The sequence below is a fragment of the Orcinus orca genome, chromosome X (assembly GCF_937001465.1).
Source record: "Orcinus orca chromosome X, mOrcOrc1.1, whole genome shotgun sequence".
Lineage (NCBI taxonomy): Eukaryota > Metazoa > Chordata > Mammalia > Artiodactyla > Delphinidae > Orcinus > Orcinus orca.
Window position 1 is genome coordinate 7,549,181 of NC_064580.1, and position 20,529 is coordinate 7,569,709.

Genomic DNA, 20,529 nt, shown 5'->3' on the forward strand with positions numbered 1-20,529 from the left:
AAGTTTGTGGATAAAGGACCAATTGATACCTGGGACTTTCAATATCAGCATTTTTATCTTTCACACGTTTTTGAAAGAACCTCTTAAAATTGTATTATATGCTTTTTATTTCTTTTTGGATATACTAAAATGTAACATTTTTGGGACTTCCCTGGTGGCGCAGTGGTTAAGAATCTGCCTGCCAATATAGGGGACACAGGTTCGAGCCCTGGTCCGGGAAGATCCCACATGCCACGGAGCAACTAAGCCTGTGTGCCTCAACTACTGAGCCCGCGTGCCTAGAGCCCGTGCTCCACAACAAGAGAAGCCACAGCAGTGAGAAGCCCGTGCCCCACAACGAAGAGTAGCCCTTGCTTGCCGCAACTAGAGTAAGCCTGTGCACAGCAACGAAGACCCAACACAGCCAAAAATAATTAATTAATTAATTTTTAAAAAATGTAACATTTTCTTGATAGTTAAGGTTTGTATGAGTGAACACGGGCATTGGTATGTTCTTGGAATGTACCAGTAACCACAGGGGCCACCCGGATGTGGTTAGCCTTGATTTTAGGCATGGATGGTCTTGAGTCTGACTCGAGGCTCTGCTGTTTCACCTGTGCCCTAAGGCAGCATTTGGACTCTCTGAGCCTTGGTTTCCTCTTTTCAGAAAACGGGGACACTAAGGTCAATGTCTAGTGTAGTAGACACTCATATTTTCATTGTTCTTGTGGTTGTACAGAATAAATAGTCATTCAGCTTAGTGATTCTTCAAGGTCTTTTCTCTTCTACCTGTCAAATTTTCCTCCCTCCTTTATGTCACTTCTGCTTCTGAATTGCTTCCTTAGTTTCCTCCTACTTGTGTAGCACTGGAGACTCACTAGTGTAAAGAAGCAGTCAGAGTGCGTGGTGACTGTTTTTCCTCTCTGCTTAGAGCTGTTCTTTGCATTCCCTTGGTTTTGTGGCTGGGTACATGAAGTTGCTGGAAATGAAATGTTATGAACAGATTAGAGCAGAGCCATCATGCTTTTTGGGTAAAGGACTAGATAGTAAATATTTTAGGTTTGGCGGGCCATAGGGTGTCTGTTGCAACTGCTGAACTCTGCTGTTGTAGCTCAGAAGCAGCCATAGGCAGTATCTAAATGTGGATGTGCCTGCCTGTGTTCAATAAAAACCTATTTACAGAGACTGGAGGCAGGCTGGATTTGGCCTTTGGGACTTAGTTTGCTGACTTGTGATCGATGTCATGCTTGTTTGTGTGCTGTGTTAACACCACCAAAGCGTTTGCATCTTCAGCTTTCATTGTAGTTTGTATTAGCTAGGATGAAAATCTGAAAAAAACCCAAACATGTACAGAATTATTGATTTCCAGGTATGGATGTCATCGTGTTCCGGAATTTGGTATTTGTAGTACTTGGTGATGTTAGAGGTTTTACAAATTCACGTCACGTGATTAGACCTTGTTCCATAATTAATAGGCACTTAATACTGGACAGATATTAAGAATAAGAGAAGTTGATTCAGGGTCAAGATCTTCAGCTGTATCGTCTTGGCTACCTTGTGCAATACCTACAAGACAGTTTTCATATGTGTATTAACAGCTTTTGGATGTACATTTAAAGGCACAGGTGAACTTACTTTTGGGTTGAAGTTAAGTTTACCCAAATCATTGTGCTGTTTGGTCTTGAAAGGGAGCTGTCAGAACGCATGTCTATACTGATGCCCCTGGAAAGTCCTCGCTCTTGCGGGGCTCGCATGCCAGTGGTGGGATATGGGAAAGTTGCTAAAACGGGGTTAGGAAGGTGGTGAAAGACGTTAAGTCACTTCAACAGTTAACTTAAAGATTTTCCTAGCAGCCAGTGCCCAAAGCTGTAAGAGAGATTCCCACCCCAGGCTCTCGGATTCCACTCCAACAGTGATTCTCAGCTAGGGGCGACATCTGGAGACTTTTGTTTTTCACAGCTTGTGGGGAGGGCTTGGTACTGGCATGTAGTGGCCTGTCAGCGTCATCCTGCCTCTGGATCCTTGCGGGCTGGGGGAGTGCAGGGTTCTGCCAGTATCGGCACAAGGAAGCCGGGCCTTTTCCCTGGACTGTCCTCAGCTTTGCTGACGGGGCTGCGAGGAATGTCATGAACGGGAACCGCTGTGCAGCAGATGTGTTTCGTTTTTGTTATTTTAGCAGTTGAGCGGTGTGTTTAAAGAGTATATCTTTAGAGAAGATTTACATATACTTTTGGAATGCCCATACAATGTTGTAAAGTCTTGTTTTAGAAATGAATTTTTAATTATTATTATGACTAAAAAAAAAAAAGTGAGTAGTTACTTCCTAATGGTTGGGTGGTTTGGGGTCTAAAATGATGAGGCTGGAGCCCACAGTGGCCAGCTCTGCAGAGCTCTTTCACATTGTGACTTTTCCTCAGGAAAGGCACGTAGCCGACCTGGCAGTGCTCTGCTGGCCGTGGATAGACGGACTGCTTCAGGAAGCATCTCACATAAATCATTCTGTAATTGGTCCGGCCCAGGTCAACCCGCGATTGCCATCTCATTCACCTCAGCAAGACACCGGAAGCCAAACCGTCTCCCCTCCAATAGCATAAACCTCCAGGATGTCACCATGTAGATGGCATTTGACGAAAATGTCAAGGATTACCAAGAATAGCTTCTTGCATTTCCACGTACTTAAGGGAGAAGGACAGAGCACCATTTGCATTTCAAGTGCCACCTTGGTGGCCAGAACCAATAATTCCCGTTTGAGCAACTCTCAGCTCTATCTTGGGGCTTTAGACATTCTTTCCATTTCGAAATAAGAACTCATGTACTTACTTTACCTTGAAAATTATTAATAGAATTCTTTTTCTTATGCCATTTATCACCTGGCTCCTTTAAAAATATGGATCACTATAAAGTTTTATGTAAACATGTAACTGATAAAATCCTCCTTTTTCCTGAGTCATTGTCAGCATCTCAGTTCTAAATCCAGTGCCAACTCAGTAAATATTTGGAATCCAAAGTCTGCATTTCCTTCAGCCGGGCTCACTTTTATTTTGTTATGTAAAGTAGAGAAACGTAGACTTTCTTTCCGTCTGTTTGGGGTGCTTCGTAGCCACTCTTTCATTGGTTGGAGTGGGTGGCATCCCTTTTTTTGCACCAGTGGAAATAACACCCTAGCATGTCATTTCGGGGAGGAGTGCTACCTTTCCCATTTTCAGTAAAACCATGTGGATTAATCCCAAGCAGGTTGTGGGGCAGGAGGAGGAACTAAGTTCTTCCTGGTTTTTCTGCCGTCCTGAGCTGCGAGGTTGGTGTGTGGCCTGCTCTCCAGACTTGTGGGTAGTTAAAGTCAACTTGGATTGCACGGGAGCTCCTCACTGATTGTGGACCAGAAAACGCAAGCAGGCCTTTGCGTCTTTCCTCTCTTTCCCGTGATCTTTTTATGTTTCACTGGTGTTTGGTTGCTTTACCTCTCCACCTGGAGTTAAAAGAGGTGCCTTGACCTATTCCAAATTACTAAAATAAACAAAAATTGGGAAGTTTTCCGAGAAGCAAACCAATGACATAACGGTACCGCAGGCATACGAGTTACTGGAATTGGTTTTGTGAAACAGTTGGCTGGTACTGTTTGCAAAGCTGGGTTTTTTTCTCACCAAAAAGGTAGCCCTACGTAAAGTTAATTGTTCCCGTATTAAGTTCTTTTTTCCCCCCCTTGAAAGTAAAGGTGAAACAGAAGTGTGACCTTTAGGCCATTGTTCTTTTGATAATCAGGCCTTAGACTTACTGGAAAGATGGATCAAAGTCAGAACTTTCCAGAAGCAGGGAAAGGAAGGTGCTGGCGAGTGTTAATTGTAGTGCAGTTTGTTTATAAGGGAGCAAATGAATACTACGTACGGTGGTCCCTCCATGGTAACTCCTCCACTCCGGTGGAATTGTGCAATGACACAAAACGTCACCATCTCCAGTCAGGATTACTGAAGCCAGATTTCTTTCTTTTTAAAAATATTTATTTATTTATTTTGGCTGCATTGGATCTTAGCTGCGGGATCTTTTAGTTGTGGCCTGCAGACTCCTTAGTTGTGGCATGTGGGATCTAGTTCCCTGACCAGGGATCAAACCCGGGCCCCCTGCACTGGGAGCATGGAGTCTTAGCCACTGGACCACCAGGGAGGTCCCTGAAGCCAGATTTCTGAAACACCTCCAGGAACCGTCACAGTGAACAACATTGGAACATCAGAGGCTTGAAGCCACAGGCACCATGTCTGTTCCGAGGGGGGTCTTGCACCTCACACGCTCCCGCAAACATTGCAGCCTGAACGTGGGCCGTCAGCAGTCAGGCGGCCGGGTCCCTTCTGCCTGATGACATCTCTGACCACGGAGTGCCAGCCAGCTCAGAGTTACATCGTTCTTTCTTTTGTTGAGCTGGCCTGGGGGGGCAGCTTCAGTTTCACCTTTCCCTCTGGTCCTTGTCAGCTCTCATTAGGGTCCATTAACATTTGCCCTTATTTGGGTGTCCATAATGAGCACACCACAGTCCAGTGATGTTGAGGTCACCTCTCCAGTTTGTTTTGTGTTCATCTCTGCGGACTACACTCTGGGTCCGTCCATCATTTTGGGGGCGTGATTTTGAATCCACACACTGTCCTGGTTCCGTTGTTCTTGAGTGCCTCGTTGCCATGATTTTGTCATTATTTTCGTTTTTCTGAATGTTACACATCTATTTATGCTGTTTTAAAAGGCGTAGTTTTGGAACTTCCCTGGTGGCGCAGTGGTTAAGAATCCACCTGCCAATGCAGGGGACAAAGGTTTGAGCCCTGGTCTGGGAAGACCCCACATGCCACAGAGCAACTAAGTCCGTGCGCCACAACTACTGAAGCCCGCACGCCTAGAACCCGTGTTCCACAACAAGAAAAGCCACCGCAATGAGAAGCCCGCGCACCGCAACGGAGAGTAGCCCCCGCTCGCTGCAACTAGAGAAAGGCCGCGCGCAGCGACGAAGACCCAACGCAGCCAAAAATAAATTAAAAAAAAAAATTTCTAAAATGCATAGTTTTTTTCAGAGAGAGGGAGGGCAGCATGTCATACTCTTTACCCATGATGAATATAGCATCAGGTAAAACCCTGAGGTCTTAGCCACAGAAATGCTCTCGGTTTTATACTAATTTAAGGTGGTATATATATGTATATCTCCCCCCCAAGGAGATTCTGATCAGCAGGGCCCAGGAAGCCCCCTGATATCCATTTTCTTCCCATTTTTAAAGATTGAGGTGAAATTCACATAACATGAAATTAACCACTAACCATTTAAAATGGTTAATTCAGTGGCATTTAGTACATTCACAGTGTTGTGCAACCACTGCCTCTGTCTAGTTCCAAGATATTTCCATCAGCAAAAAGAAAACCTTATACCCATTAAGCAGTCACTCCCCATTCCTCCCTCTTTCCAGCCCCAGGCAACCACTGATCTGCTTTCTGTCTCTCTGGTTTGCTGATTCTGGACATTTCTCGTAAATAGAATCATAGAATGTATGGTCTTTTGTGTATAGCGTAATGTTTTAAGGCTCACCCATGTGGTGGCACGTATCAGGACTTCATTCCTTTTCAGGGCTGAATCCCATTTCATTGTACGGATAGAGCACATTGTGTTTATCCCTTCCTTTGTTGATGGGCATTTGGGTTGTTTCCAACTTTTGACTCTTGTGAGTAGGGCTGCTGTGACACGCATGTACAAGTGTCTGTTTGAGTATCTGCTTTCAGTATTCTTGGGTATATACCTAGGAGTGGAATTGTTGGGTTATATGGTAATTTGATGTTTCACTTTTTGAGGAACCATCAAACTGTTTTTTTCCACAGCAGCTGTACCATTTTACATCCTCACTAGCAATGCATGAGGGTTAGTTTCTCCACATCCTTACCAACACTTGTTATTTTCTGTTGTTGTTTGTCTGTTTGCTTTTTTGAAAAAACGACCATCCTCGTGGGTGTGAAGTGGTATCATTGTGGTTTTGGTGTGCATTTCCCTAATGGCTGATGATGTTAAGCCCCTTTCCATGTGCTTTTTGGCTGTCTGTATATATTGGAGAGATATCTGTTCAATTCCTTTGCCCATTTTTTCATTGGGTTGTTTGCCTTTTTGTTGTTGAATTTTAGGAGTTATTTATATATAACGAATACTGGACCCTTGTCAGGTATATGATTTGCAACTGGTGTCCGTTTTTGAGAAGTTCTCCTGGTGAGTTCAATTAGCAACCAAGCTCAGGAACCACTGATCTGGACCAGTGATTCTTGGGGCTTCCTGCAAAACACCTGGGAAGCTTTCTGAAAACAAACAAACGCAGCCCCTTGGCCCCTAACCATGGGGTTCTGGTAAGCCCCCTTTCCCCCACAAACAAACAACTACCTGGTGAAGCAGTAGTTTAGCTAAGGTGACTGACGACCTGACTGAATGGTTAGGTGTCATCAAAACAGAGAATCCAGCAGCTCCATAAAGGATCAGCCGGCATCAGCTCCCTGCTCCCCTTTCTCCAGGATGTTCTGTGCAGAGCATCACGCTCACTCACAGGATGGCCTGGCCTCCCTGGAGTACCACCAAGACTTGCCATGTCGTCAGGCCTCTCAGGAGGTGACATGTCATCTGCCTGTTTCTCCTGTGCCCATGGTAAGGGCACCTCAGCATTCGTGTGTAAAATGCTGAGCCGTGCGCTTACTGTTTCGTTTTGGTTTCTTCTGATGGAGAGAGCACGATTGGTGCTTGCGTGCGGTGTTTCCGCTTTAATCACGGTAATGTGGAATGTTGCGGTTTTCCACTCTGAAGAAAGTATCGTCAGTCTGTTGTCCCCCTACCTCATGACCCTAATTCCAAAGGAGGCTGAGGGCTTGGCTCAAAACTGAGAAGGTGGGATGGTCGTGGGATGGTTGGTGGAGCTTTCTAGTCGAAGTTCTCATCTGATAGGAGGCTGGGCATGGGGGCAGGGCAGGGCGTGCTCCCTAGGGCTCTCTGTGTCATAGGAGTCTCTTCTTCCGCTGACCTGGCATTGTTTCCCACAGCATCCTGCATCACCCTGGTGGGTCCCTTCTCGACCCTGGCTTCCCAGGGGCCGAGGCCCTGCCGTGTTCTTCCTTCCTGCACCTTCTGCTGCATTCCGCCCCCTGGCCTCCCCCGCCCATGTCTCCAGCTGGTCGAAAGTGACTTACTTCCATACACACTTTGGCAACAGCGTAGGGACTCCTAAGAACGGGTTTTGATGGGCAGAAAAGCAGAAGAAAAAGGTCACCTCAGAGGGATTCAGTTCCATAGAAGTGCGCATGTTTTATTAAATTCCAAGTTAGGGCACGTGGTATATTTTGCTGCGCAGTATTTATAGGATCATTTTACTTAAGTGCCGCATCACATTCACCCTTAGAAAAAGGCAAAGGAAAGTCTGTTTCGAATAATCTCCTGGTCAGCTGTATGTCTCATGCTTAGCACGTGCTCTGTGTACCAGTTTTAAAAATTGATGACTGTTTTAGAACCACCGTCTCCCTCTGAAAGAGGAGAAACTGACCGTGGGATGAGCGTGGCATTTTGCTCTTTACCACATGCAGAAGCATATCGTCGTGAAATGTTTTTAGTGCATGTATTTGGCTGGCAGTTTTCCGTTCTCTCCTCTTTCCCAGACTGTACACTGTCTGGGGCCTGCCCTCATCCCTCGTGTTTCCCAGATCTTTTCTTGCACTTGCCGAGTGGCAATGCCATCACCCACCCCTGGGCTGAATAAATAATTATTTGATTAGAGTTCTAAAGGTATTTTAAATATTCTAGGTGGAATTCTCAGTTTGAAAAGCAGATGCTGCTTAAAGTAACTGATCCTGTGCTTCCCGTATATAGTTCCTGACTCCTCTCACCTCCCATCTTCCCTCTCTGTGGAGGTGCCCCCGCCCCCCAGGAGCCGGATGACTATTTACCTGTGAGAGCTTCACTTATACGAGTTGGCTCAAGCCAGACTTCAAGTTATAATTACCTAAAGAGCATTTAAATCTACTACTGCTCGTGCTCCCCCACAAATCAATGAGGTCCAGCTTCCGGGGTGAACCCACACGTCCCTGCTGATTCTCCTTGCAGCCAGTGTGGAAACCCACTGTCATACGCACCCCATCTTGTTCACGGTAATGAATGAATATTTGTTGATGATTTCAATCTCATCATAAAACTCGGGCACATGAGCCTTGACGTGAGAAACCAGAAACACTGAGGTTTGTAAAGGGGAACGAAAGGTCGAATAGCTAGCTCTAAATGCCGTTGTGTTATTGCTTTGGAGCAGTGACGGGGCCTCAGGGTTTGATGTTCTGCTGAACCTAAAAATCACATATGTTTATGTTGCATCGCTTCCTACTCTGAGCTTCCATCGCTCTCTGTGTGCCCCTCCCATTGAGGGAGTTTGTCAGGTAGTGGCTGTTTGTTATTTATTTGCTCCCTGGCTGAGCTGAATTCCTGGAGGTTAACTCCTGGCACTTGGCATCTCAAATAGCTTTCCTGTAGTGAGTATTGAAACAAATGAATAGCCCTTTACAAATTTCTTAGAGCTTCTCCTAGGGTGGGGTCCCCAAGCTCTCTTATCCTTAGCCAAGATTACCTGCCTGCAACCACGAGCATCGTTTATACCAAGCCTCGTGCCTAGCCCTGCGTGGCAGGAGCTCCCTGTGCGTTCCGTCTGTTGGCTGGGCCATGCTCCAGGAAGGGTTTGCCCACCTCTGCACCTCACCTTGGCGTGGTGACTACAGCCTCAAACACCCACCGGCGCTGGGCCCCCAACCAAACTGCCAGATGTCAGAGGTCACAGGGAGTGGTGGGGACTGGGGCATGCTAGTGAGTGGCCCTTCCTAAGGGGATGGCCCTCATCAGCTTTAGCCGTTTTTGTCTTTGGGGACTCTTATCCCCATGTGCCAGCTCTTCCTATTTCTAAGGGAGTTGGAAATTCAGGTATTTGAAATGAAATCTGCTGAGGTTAAATGTTGGAAATCCACTGGGGTTTTGGTAGAATATCTGAGGGCCGACACTGCAAACCGGATAGAACACAGCTGCAGGCTGAGTTGGCCCTGGGACGGCCTTGGAGTCACGTGCTTCCAGCTCTCACTGTCTGGTTTGCCCTTCTTCTAGACAGAGAGAAGCAGGAATCCGGGGAGAATTCAGTGATGGCCGCACTTGTGCGATGGGATCATGGGGAGAGGAGAGGAGAGGAGGCCGCTTTGGGTTCTGGGTAAACGCTCTCTCATACAAAATGGCTTATTTTCTTTGTATAGACATCCCACAGTCCCCTCCAGCTCTCTACCTACAGTTACTGTTGTGTTTGAGTGTTTTCTGTATCTGGTCTTTTTTCTTTTTGTAAGTAAAGAAACCAAAATGCGGTGATATATCAAGTAATTTTATAGCCACCCTTTCTCCCTGACCAGTAACCAAAGCCCTTCCAAGTTATTCCAGTGTCTTATTAAACACACTTTAAACATTATCCCAGGTAGACCTCACAAGGAGGAGAGTTCTGTTTTGCTGTTTGCTCCCTTGCCCGCAGTGCCTGAGCAGAGCCTGGCGTGTGGTAGGTCCTCAGGGACTAACTATTACATGATTGTTGGTGGGCAGTAATTTATTGGGTCCCATCCTTATTGTTGGCCATTTGGCTTGTTCCCTTTTTCCTGTTATTGTACCTAGTACTGTGATGCCCCTCTTTATACATTAAGCTCTTCACCTGTTTTAGATCATTTTTCATAGGTGTTGCTGTTGGCATTTGGGCTTGGGTGATTCTTCATGGTGGGCTGTCCTGTGCACTGTAGGGTGTTTAGCAGCATCCCTGGCCTCCACTTACCAGACTCAGTAGCACCTCCCCTCCACCCTTGTGACAACCAAAAATGGCTCCAGACACTGTTAGGTGTCCCCGGGAGGCACAGTGGCCCTTGGTTGAGAACCACTGTACTAGTGGGATTAGTGAACCAAAGTGTCAATGTATTTTAAGATTTTAAACCTTAAAATACATGCTGCTCGGAGAAAATATTTCAGTGAGCTGCTGTCCGCTGCATCTCTCTACCCCATTTCACCCAGCCTCCTTCCCCTGGGAGATCAGCATCCTCCCACTTCCCTGTGACTCTGGAGCAGTGCCGTCCAGTAGAACATTCCGTGATGATGGACATGGTCCATGTCTGCCCTGTCCAGTATGGCAGCCACTAGCCACATACATTTCTTGAGTACTTGAAATGTGGCTAGTGCAGCTGAAGAATGAACGTTTAATTTTAATTAATTTAACTTTAAATAGCCACATGTGACTAGTGGCTTCCTCAGTGGACAGTGCAGGAAAGCCCCTCTGTGTGGCACCCCCAAATCACCCACCCTTTCTCAAAGTGGCCCTGATGAGAATCAGCTCAATAGCAAGTTTTGAAGTGACTTCTCCTTGGTTGGAGTTTGGTTACTGTTGAGTTCAGCTCCTTCTTTTGTTACCTTCCAGCATCCCAGTTAGTGAGGAAAGCAACCTAAGGAAATAAAGCCTAATTGAGATATGAAGGAACTGGGCTGCCCTCTGGCCCTCTAAGCCTGCCTGGAATGTGTTTGCCTATAAATCCTAAGGGGCCTGATTTGGGAATTCTGACTTGCAGGAGAGACCCAATAGGAGGATGGAGTTTTCCCTTAACTCAATCCGTTTGCTTCCTACTTTTCTAGAAGTTTCTTCCCCACTGGCCTATATAGATGAATTCTTCACCTCTTTATCCCTCCCTTTCGCCCTCCATCCTTCTGTCCATCCTTCATCCATCCCTCTGTATATCTTCCCTCCTCCCTCCCTCCTCCCTTCCTCCTCCCTCCCTCCCCTCTCCCTCCCTCCCTCCCTCTGTCCCTTCCTCCCTCCGTCCCTCCGTCCCTCCCTTCCTCCCTCCGTCCCTCCCTTCCTCCCTCCGTCCCTCCCTCCCTTCCTTCCTTCCTTCCTTCCTTTCTTCCTTCCATTGACCCATCTACTGATCCAACTGTTTATCCATCTATCCATCCCTTCATCAATCCCTTTGTCCATCCTTCAGTCCATGCATCCCTTCCTCCATCCATCCTTCTCTCTGTCATTCTTCCCTCCATCCTTCCAGCTGTCCCTGTCACTCCATCCCTCCTTCCATCCATCTGATCTCAGTGCACTCCTGCTGTAGGGTCAGGGTCTGTGCCAGGTACTGGGGAGGCAAGACCTCTAGGATCCTTGACTTCGTGATGTGCACAGACTAGTTGGGGCGTCTGAAGGCACTTGCCCTTCGATGAAGATTCAGAGCAGAGTCTTGGGAGCAGGATTGCCTGGGCTCGCGGTGAGGTAGCCTCTGCAGGGAAAGGGGGCTGTGGACGCTTAGAGTGAGAAGATGAGTCAAGGTCACTTCAGGGTTGAGAGCACTGGGCTGGTTTGGGGGAGGATAACAAAGACAGAAGGCCTGCGTCATTGCGGTCTCATTCTCTGCGATTGGGTTGCTGGGCCATGGTGTCCCAAAGCCGGACAGGCAGAGCCCTTTAGTCTTCCTTGGTTTCTGGTCCTGGAAAGAACTCCTTCCTTCACTTGTGTCCCCTGTGCCATCATGAAGCAGACCCCAGGCACATGAGGGGAGCAGTGTTCCAGCGATCGAGGGGCCAGTCCCATTTACCGTAACGGTGCTCTTTGGTGACAGTTCTGAGCTCTGCCCAGGTGGGCTCAGGCGCTGAGCGCTGGTGGCTTGGTCTTGGGGATGTGCACCGACAAGTTTGACAGAACAGATGTATTTCAGAAAAATCGCAGGTTACTTGTTCTAGGTGTTGCTTTCCGTTTTGGACACAGCAGCCAGCGGTCCTGCCCAGCCCAACGACCCCTGCTCCCCCGGCCAGGGCTCCGGGGGGCGCGTGCAGCAGCTGTTGGTGTCCCTGTCAGCAGGGCTGAGGGGACGGTCCCACGGGCCTCCTGGTGGTGGGAGGGACCTCGGGAGAGGGCTGGAGCGTGGGTTCTGAGGGAATGAGCTGGAGCCCAGCCCGCGGCCGTTCTGGGGGCCTGCACGCGCGTTTCAGTGAGGGCACTTGAGAGGCTCGGTGTGGATGTTAATGGCCTTCTAGAGGCTTTAGGGTGCAGAAAGTTCAGCCAGAGTGGCGGGGGCATGCGAGGAAGGAGCCCTGGCGTTGGCGTGCAGATGCTGACCGCTCCGGCTTGTGGCCACGCGGTGGGGAATTTTGAGTCGCTGTTGTCACGCAGTGTACTTACTCAGCTCCTCCAGGTGGGAACCTGGCCTCTTTTCAGTTCTGAAGGAGAGTTTGGGGCTCACTCTTAAGCCACTTCAGGGGGCTGCCCAAGTATTGTTACCCACAGTCCTGCTCTGAGGATGTTTTAAACAATTTTTATGACTTGATATTGAGCAAAGTGACGGAGTCCCTGCGCCAGTGCCTGCAGTTTGGGGGGCAGCTTCCTACGTTACGGGACATCCTCACTCGAGCCAGTAACACCCAGCCTGCCTCGCTCGTGCCTGTGGTCCCCGCCCGAGCTGGCCCGGCAGGGAGGCTGCCGCAGAGGCAGCGATGACCCGTCCTGCCTCCTTGGAGAGTCTCAGGGGAGCCCTGCGTTGTAGAACCTTTACAGTGAGAATGAGTTTCCCGTTGGGCGGACCCATGTTAGTGCAGAGGTGCCTCCCAAGACCTTAAGCTCATCGCCTTCCTGATGTCACATAGAAGGGAAGGCAGCAGGGTCCCGGAAATAGCAGAAGTGGTTACTCCTGTTACCCTTCCCAGAGTGTTCAGCTCAGGTGTCCCCTCGCCATCAGCACCGGCCTGGTGAGTGGCTTCACCGCGACTCAAGGACCTGCCCCCATCACTGAGGCCCAGCGCTCCTCGGGCCTTGACCTTTCCCGCCCAGCCTCTGCTCCCCCTTCCTGCTGTCCACTTTCTCTGTAGCCCGAGGGACCTTCCTCCGAAACAGATCTGATGCCCGCGCGCCCGCCTCCATTCCTCAGGCCTCCCTGCCGGTTGCAAACTGCAGCCTTGCTCTTTGTCAGGCCGGCCGTGCCTTCAGGGGGTGGGGCGGGGGGAGAGGCTTCCTTTCGCCTCACCTGTTCTCACCCCCCCTGCGTGAGGCCTGGGCAGGTCCCCCGTCCTCCCTGGGCAGGTCAGAAGCGGCCTTGGTGCTCCTCTCTCTTGGGCCTTGAACCCACCGCCAGTGAAACCGGCCCTTCCTCCAGGAGCTGTGTGTGCTCTCTCCCTGGTGCCTCTTCCCCTGGGCAGGGAGCTTTGGGAACAGGGTTCCCGAAACTGGACTTCCCGGACAGGCAGCATTTCGTGTATATATGAGGGCAGCATTTTGGGTATATGTGTAAACATGTTTTTCTAGGGAGGAGATCGATGGCTTATCTCAGATTCCCAGAGAGATCCAAGACCTAAAAGAACCGCGAGCACTTGCCATTCCCTGCATCCTTTCCTGGCACGTTTCTTCATCAGAGCTTGATTGGTGTCTGAATGTCTTAGATGTTCAGGCATTTTCCCCTCTGCTTTTGTTCATGGATTCAGATGGCGATATATGCAAAGAGGCGTCTGTAAAGAATGGAATTCTCATGCCCAAAAGAAAACAGATTAAGTGACTGCTAAAAAGTGGTGTGTATGTCTGGGTTTTTTTTGGTGGGGGGAGGTAATTAATACAAAAAAGGGCGGGTGATAAAATCCTTTAGCTCTTACTCTTAGAAGCCTGGCACAGGACTTCTGCAACTGGGAGCAGTACGCAGGAGCGAGCTCGATCTCGGCAGTATTTGCGAAGCTGAAATTGAGATCACAGAGCCGAGTTCTGTGCCGTCTCTGCCGCTGTATGCCTGTGTGCCGCTTGGCTGAAAGGATGGCCGGACCGTTCCGGGTCGCCTCCCCCTGTGATGCCATTTCCAAAGAATGTTATTGTTGGGCCTCTTTGCTCTCCTTGGCCAGTGGTGTTTTCCTCTCGTATTTCAGTTGAACTTTCTTCTTCCGTCAATTGTTACTTTTTCTTTTTTTTCTTTTCCGAATCCTTCCTTAAAACCTCCTCTTTTAATTTTTAAATATCCCTTCCTGTCTGTGATATTCAGTAGTAAATTAAGAACCAAATTTTTATAACACTGTATTTTATTCTTAAAGGAGTATTTTAAGTCTCTCTTCTATTGTTTTGGCCATACTAAAAATAAGAAGATGGCCATTAACTTCCCAAACTGTACTCTTCTCTGAGTAATCATCATTAGCAATTTGTCAGGAGAGTAAGGAGGATAAAAATTATTTAAAAGCGGAATGTGGTGCGTATATGAGTATCCTTATAACAGTAATACAGCATCTTTATTTCCGCTCTTTTCCTCAGGGATGGTGATCCTGCCTCACTGGCAGGAACCCTTTCATTTTTGCCTGGAATCCCTCCTCCGAGCTCGATGGGAGTGCAGAGAGCCACTGGTGACCCGAGCAGGCTTCTCCCCCCTGGTCTTGCCACTTCTTAGGTGCCTGTCCCTGAGCTCAGTTTCCTCCTTAGGTAAAGTGGGGGTGGTTATGAGGGACCCACCTTTTTAAAATTGTCGTGCTGATTAAAGAAGTTTCTCCCGTCCCTCTGAGCACAATGCGGGCTTTGCCTGGGGGGTCTGGCGGCTGTGACTGCACACTTTCAGCAGGGTCTGCAAAACCTACAGGTGGTAGGCGGCAGCCCTGTGCATTAAACACGGTGGTTCCTGTGTGACTGGATGCAGCCACCTACAGGTATATCCTGCCTGGAGCGTTGCCTTGCCAATTACTGCTCCGGAAAGTAGGAGACCATTCTGTATCACATGTGCAATGGAAAGAAAAGTGTCATGACATAGTATGTACGTTCTACCCTTGTGAGGTATGATGTGCTCCAGTATTTTCTTTTTAAACCAAAACACTGATTGGGACCTACTCCATCAATTTCACTGCTCACTAATGGGCTGTGGCTGTAGCATGAGAGCGTGACGTAGAGTAATGTGACAGATGAATACAGAGGATTGGGAATGATGGTTTAGAGAATGTTTCAATGTGTCCAGCTATTTGGAAGACGTCCAGGACATTGATCAGCCATGACTTAGAATTTGTGGATCAACATCGCCAGATGTGTGTAACAGTTTGACGTGAGTGAGATGACAGTCACCTACGTCCTTGGATTTTTTTTTCTTCTCCCCAGTTTTTCATATGACTTGGAGTCCTGACATTGTTTCTTCCTACTGTAAATGAAGTACTTATTAGGAATCGCAATGTGTGTGTATTTTTTTAACACAGATTTTAGTAAGGTGTAATTTACATCCCACAAAACTCACCATTTTAGTGTAGTTAAATGAGTTTTAGTAACTGTATGCAGCTGGACCACCATCACCAGGATGTTCGGTTTTAGAACATTTCCATCTGCCGTCCCCCACTTTCCCACTCTGGTCCCTGATAGCCACTGATCTGCTGGTCTGCTTTCTGCCTGTGTATTTTGGAATGCCTGCTTTTCTGGTTCCTCTTTGTAAAAGGCGGGTTCCGGAAGTCACACTGTCCTGGGAGTTGTTGTTTCTCCACCCACCCGTGCTGAGAACCGCATTGGCTGGGGTTCTCCCTGGTGGCTAGTCGGCCTGGTCGGGAGCCCAGGGAGGAGGAGCCATTGGGGTCCATCGGGAGGGGCTAGGTTCTGAGGGCTGCTCTGTGCATGCTTGGGTGGGCGCGGGGACTTGGAGGGCAGCTGCGGAGTATTGGAAGGCCCAGAGCCGACTCTGGGTCTCCTTGCGAGGGCCCTCCAGCCTGCACTGGCTCTCCTTCCTTAGCGCTGTGCATCCAGGATGCCATTCGTAATGCGACAAGCCTGCCTTTCCTATGGCGCTGGTAAACAGATCTCGAGCACCTGTTCCTCCGGTCCCCGAAGAGGAAGCGATGCATCCGTCACACAGCAGCCCACTTTCTTGGATCCAGTCTCTCAAGCCTCAGATCTGCACACCTGCTCATGAGCGTATTCTGTCGAGGCAGAGACGTGTGAGAACAGCTCTAGAACTGCCGTGGACATGTATTTGGTGGCAGGCTCCATTCGCCCTTAATCGGGTCTTGTCTGTGACTCACCCTGTGTGTGCAGCTGAGCACCTACTGGGGTGCGCCCTGGAGCTCTGTGGGGGCAGGTCAGAGCGGGACGAGATGCCATTCTTGCCCAGAAGGAACAAATGCTACGGGAGATGCGATGTGAACAAATAACCACCTTCTACTTAGAGTTTTAATAACTGTCCCAGGAGGAGAGAGAAAGTGCTGAGGCTGGCCCAAGAAAGGACAGCTTACTTCCTGCTGGGGTGGGCTGGGTCTGGACAGGAGGAATCTGGGCCAAATCTTGGAAGACGCATCAAGATTTGAACAGGAAGGGGGCGGGAGGGAAGCATGGGAAAGGGAGAGAACGCTCCAAGTTTGGGAATAGCTGTTCCCGCGGGGCTTGCTGGGAAGGCGGATGGGCAGCCAGGGGCGGAGGGAAGGGAAACAGTTCCCTGCAGGATGTTTTGTGGTCTTAGAAACCTGACTCTTTCCAGATCCCCACCAGGGACTTGTAGAAGACGGTGTCTCAGGCTGGATGTTTCTTAAGTGGTCTCAGTCTCAGCCCGTGGACTTTGCCGTGGTCCTTCGTAGAATCAGACTGTCAGAGAACGAGTTGAGGTCCCGGAGCTGTGCTGTCCAGCGCGGTAGCCACAGCCAGATGGGCAACTGGGCGCTTGAGATATGCGAGCCCAGCAGGAAGTGAGCTCACAGCGTAAGACACACACCGGCTTTCAGAGACTTCATACCAAAAAAGGATGTCAAATATCTCATTTATAATTTTTATAATCATTACATGTCAAGTTGATAGTATTTTGGATGTACTGTGTTAAATAGAAAATATTATTAAAATAATCTCACCTGTTTATTTTTACCCTTTTAAATGTGGCTACTAGAAAAATTTTTTAAATTAATTAATTAATTTTTGGCTGCGTTGGGTCTTCGTTGCTGCACGCCGGCTTTTTTTAGTTGCCACGAGCGGGGGCTACTCTTCATTGCGGTGCGCGGGCTTCTCACATTCTGGTGGCTTCTCTTGTTGCAGAGCACGGGCTCTAGGGCGTAGGCTTCAGTAGTTGTGGCACGTGGGCTCAGTAGTTGTAGCTCGCAGGCTCTAGAGCGCAGGCTCAGTAGTTGTGGCACATGGGCTTAGTTGCTCTGCGCCATGTGGGATCTTCCTGGACCAGGGCTCGAACCCGTGTCCCCTGCATGGGCAGGCGGATTCTCAACCACTGCGCCACCAGGGAAGCCCTAGAAATTTTTTAGTTAAGTATGTGGTCCTCACTGTAAATATTTCTATTGGACAGCACTGCCCTAGAGAATTCTTTTTACTAACTGGGCTGAAGTTTGTCTTTATTTTAGTCTAAGTTGTATCATTAGAGCCTATATTTGAGGTGAACAAAGTGTTTTCACTTATCTCAGGATTGTGCACTTGATGGGCTTGATGAGAAATTCTTTTTCTGTCATTTTCAAGGTGGATGACCGTCCTGGGTGAGGTGCTCAGGCAGGTGACTGCGATTGGCTGCCCCTCTGGCTGTGATTTCCTTTGGGTGGTAGACTTGCATCTTGGCCTGTGGGCAGCTTGCTCAGCCCTGCATCCTAGCATCTCAATCCCAGGCTTTTAAACTGTGTTCCACTCGTACAGTATTATTCTGCTACATCAGAATAATACTGACATTCCCCCAGTTTTTAGAGGAAAAAACAGCATGGAAGGAAAATGCATGTTTATGGAGTATGTAATAAGTCCCCAAAACCTTGATATTGGTTACAGCCTTTTAGCCCTACCACCCCATAGTAAAGATGAGAAAACTGAGGCACAGCCAGACAGTCATTTGCCCAGGCTCATCCTCACTAGTAAGTGCTTATAGTTGCCTCAGTTGGAAGTTTTTCCTCCCATGATGTTTTTACAAGTTGTTGCAGTGTCTGTCCATTGTCAGCGTGACTCAACAAAACATACACTGTACGACTTTACACTTACTCAGTCACTAGCTCGTGGTCTTTTTCAGGCGTTGTGACTTCGGTTCACCAGTGTCTGAACCCGTGTGAGAACTGGTAGGATCGCTGGTGAGGTGGAGCCCCCAGGAAGTTTGCTGGTCGTCTGAAATACCTACTAGATTGGTTTGCCTTTGGACACTTTATTCTTTGCTGGAGGAAAGAGCATCTTGCCAGAATCCCGCCCCTGTCCACCCTGGACTCTCCCTTCCTGGTGGAAAGGCCCACACTCAGGAAACCATAGTGTAGATGAGAAGTGGACTTTGTCGGTAGAGAATCAGAACAGAGGATGTGGGAGGTCTTCAGAGACATTTCATCACGCTCTGTGGCCTGCTGAACCACCTTTCTCCCTTACTAGGGTGTATCTGCCTAAGGAGAGCTGTTCGAGGGAGGAATGATCCCGTAGCACCTTGGCCTCCTAAGCCCTGTTTTTCTTACAATTTAGGCTTTGCAAGCTCAGTCAAATTCTAGTTTGCCCTCTTCCAGTTGTTCCTTGACTAGTAATTGGCTCCATTGTGGTTTTTATATGATATAAGTTTCTGAAATTGGCCTGATTAGTTTATCAAACAGGTTAATGAAGACCTGTTGTATGTGAGGGCTCTGGCTCTCTAAAAAGACGAATTAGAGAAACAGAATCCTTTTTCTCAAGGAACTCACAGACCAATAGGGGAGGCAGCCATATCAAATGATTACAGAGTGATAAGAGCTGTCACTTATTACAAAGTGTTAAGTGCGCAGGCTTCTCATTGCGGTGACTTCTCTTGTTGCGGAGCATGGGTTCTAGGCGCATGGGCTTCAGTAGTTGTGGCTCGCGGGCTCTCGAGCGCAGGCTCAGTAGTTGTGGCGCACGGGCTTAGTTGCTCCGCGGCATGTGGGATCTCCCCGGACCAGGGCTCGAACCCGTGTCCCCTGCATTGGCAGGCGGATTCTTAACCACTGCGTCACCAGGGAAGCACCCAGACTGATAATATGTAATTTAAAAAAAAAATTTCTAAGAAGACAGTCTTTTCACATGGAAACCACAAATGTAATTCAAGAACAATTCTAAGACTCAACACTGAAATCGGGTCACTCATGCTACAGTAATACACTGAAATGTCAATTGCAACGTTTAGACTGAGCTCTAGGTGTGGTTACTCTTTACCCTAAATTCTAGAATTGAGACTAGATGACAATTGCCAAATCAAGTATATGCGTGTTCTATAAATAATAAATGTGATTATTTGAGTGACTTTTCAGGACTAACGTGGCAGGCTTGTGGTGTATTCATTGCTGTTTTAACTTTGCTGTTTTTGTGTAATTTCAGGGAGTTTAGGGACCCACTCCCTGCTAAGTGAGAACCCGGCTCTTGGGTGTCAGTGTGCCACCACTGGAGCTGGAGAAGCACTGGCACAGCAAACAGGGTGTAATTCACCACGTAAATAACCACAAACAGCCGGGCCTGTCCTGGTGGGCTCTGAGACTCGCTGTGAGCCATGCGTGCCAGAAAACGTGAGGGACTCATAATTTCTTGAGGATTGGTTTGGAATGAAATTGAGATGAATAGTATCCTAAGCGTATTCCTAAGGGAAATATAGAGATTATCTTGTTCTAGGAGACTGGAAAATGTAGTACAGGCACCATAGGATTACCCTGGCCTCCTTTTGGTAAAGAAAATGTGTTCAGAACCAGCGTTTACACATAGACACAGAGAACAGAGTACTGGTCACCAGAGGGGGAGGGGGTGGGGGGAAGGGCTAAATCAACGCATGTCAACTGTATGGTGATGGATGGAAACTAAATTTTTGGTGGTGAGCACGCTGTAGTGTATGCAGAAGCCGAAATATGTTGTACACAGGAAACATTGTTATAAACCAGTGTTACCTCAATTAAAAAAGAAGTCTCACCGTTAGAAAGATTGTGTATCATCCAAATAAATTCATTTGCCTTCATGGATTGAACAAAAAGAATCGGTGCTCATGCTTTGCTCTCTTCTCTCTGCTCTCACCTTCTGCTGCCCACGTTTACTTTTCTGCAATTCAGGGCAGTCAGCGTCAGATATTCCAGCCCCCTGAGCGTGGCCGGGAGGGAGGACATGGCTTTTGAGGCACTGGGCCACCGCCGCCGGCTCCACCCGCTGTCAGCCCTGCAGTCTAAATAAAGGATCTTGCAACAGGGAGGTGATCCTGGATGATCTGGGTGGGCCCAGTGTAATCTCAAGGGTCTTTCTGAGTGGAAGAGGGAGAACCAGAGAGATGGCATCCTGAGAAAGACTCTACCAGCCGTGGCTGGCTTTGAAGATGCAAGAAGCTGCCGCGGATGCCAGTAGTCTATTACAGACACTGGTTTTAGTTCACTGAAATCAATCGGACTTCTGATCTCCGGAGCTGTAAGATGACAAATGTGTTGTTTAACGCCACCAAGTTTGTGGCAATTTGTCACAGCAGCATGAGGAAACTAATAGTGTCTGAAGCAAGTCTGTTGGAGGTTGAGGGGGAAGCAGGAAGGGGAGTGGATGGAGCTGGTCTCCACGCTGTAGCAGCCAGCATGACCCCGTGAGGTTGGTCGGATCACCCCCATTTTTTTTTTAATGTTTATTT

General features: G+C 48.3%; 1 protein-coding gene across 4 annotated transcripts in view; it reads left to right on the plus strand.

The window, feature by feature from the left end:
• Nucleotides 1-20,529, plus strand: part of WWC3 (WWC family member 3) — a 122,371-nt gene that overhangs the window by 16,565 nt on the left and 85,277 nt on the right. Inside the window, exon 1 of one of the 4 annotated variants that reach the window (XM_049704912.1) lies at nt 13,405-13,555. The exons of the other annotated variants lie outside the window; for them this stretch is intronic. The gene's annotated coding sequence lies outside the window, so the exon portion shown is untranslated. Of the gene's footprint in view, nt 1-13,404; nt 13,556-20,529 lie in introns of those variants that run through there. 4 annotated transcript variants of the gene reach the window in all.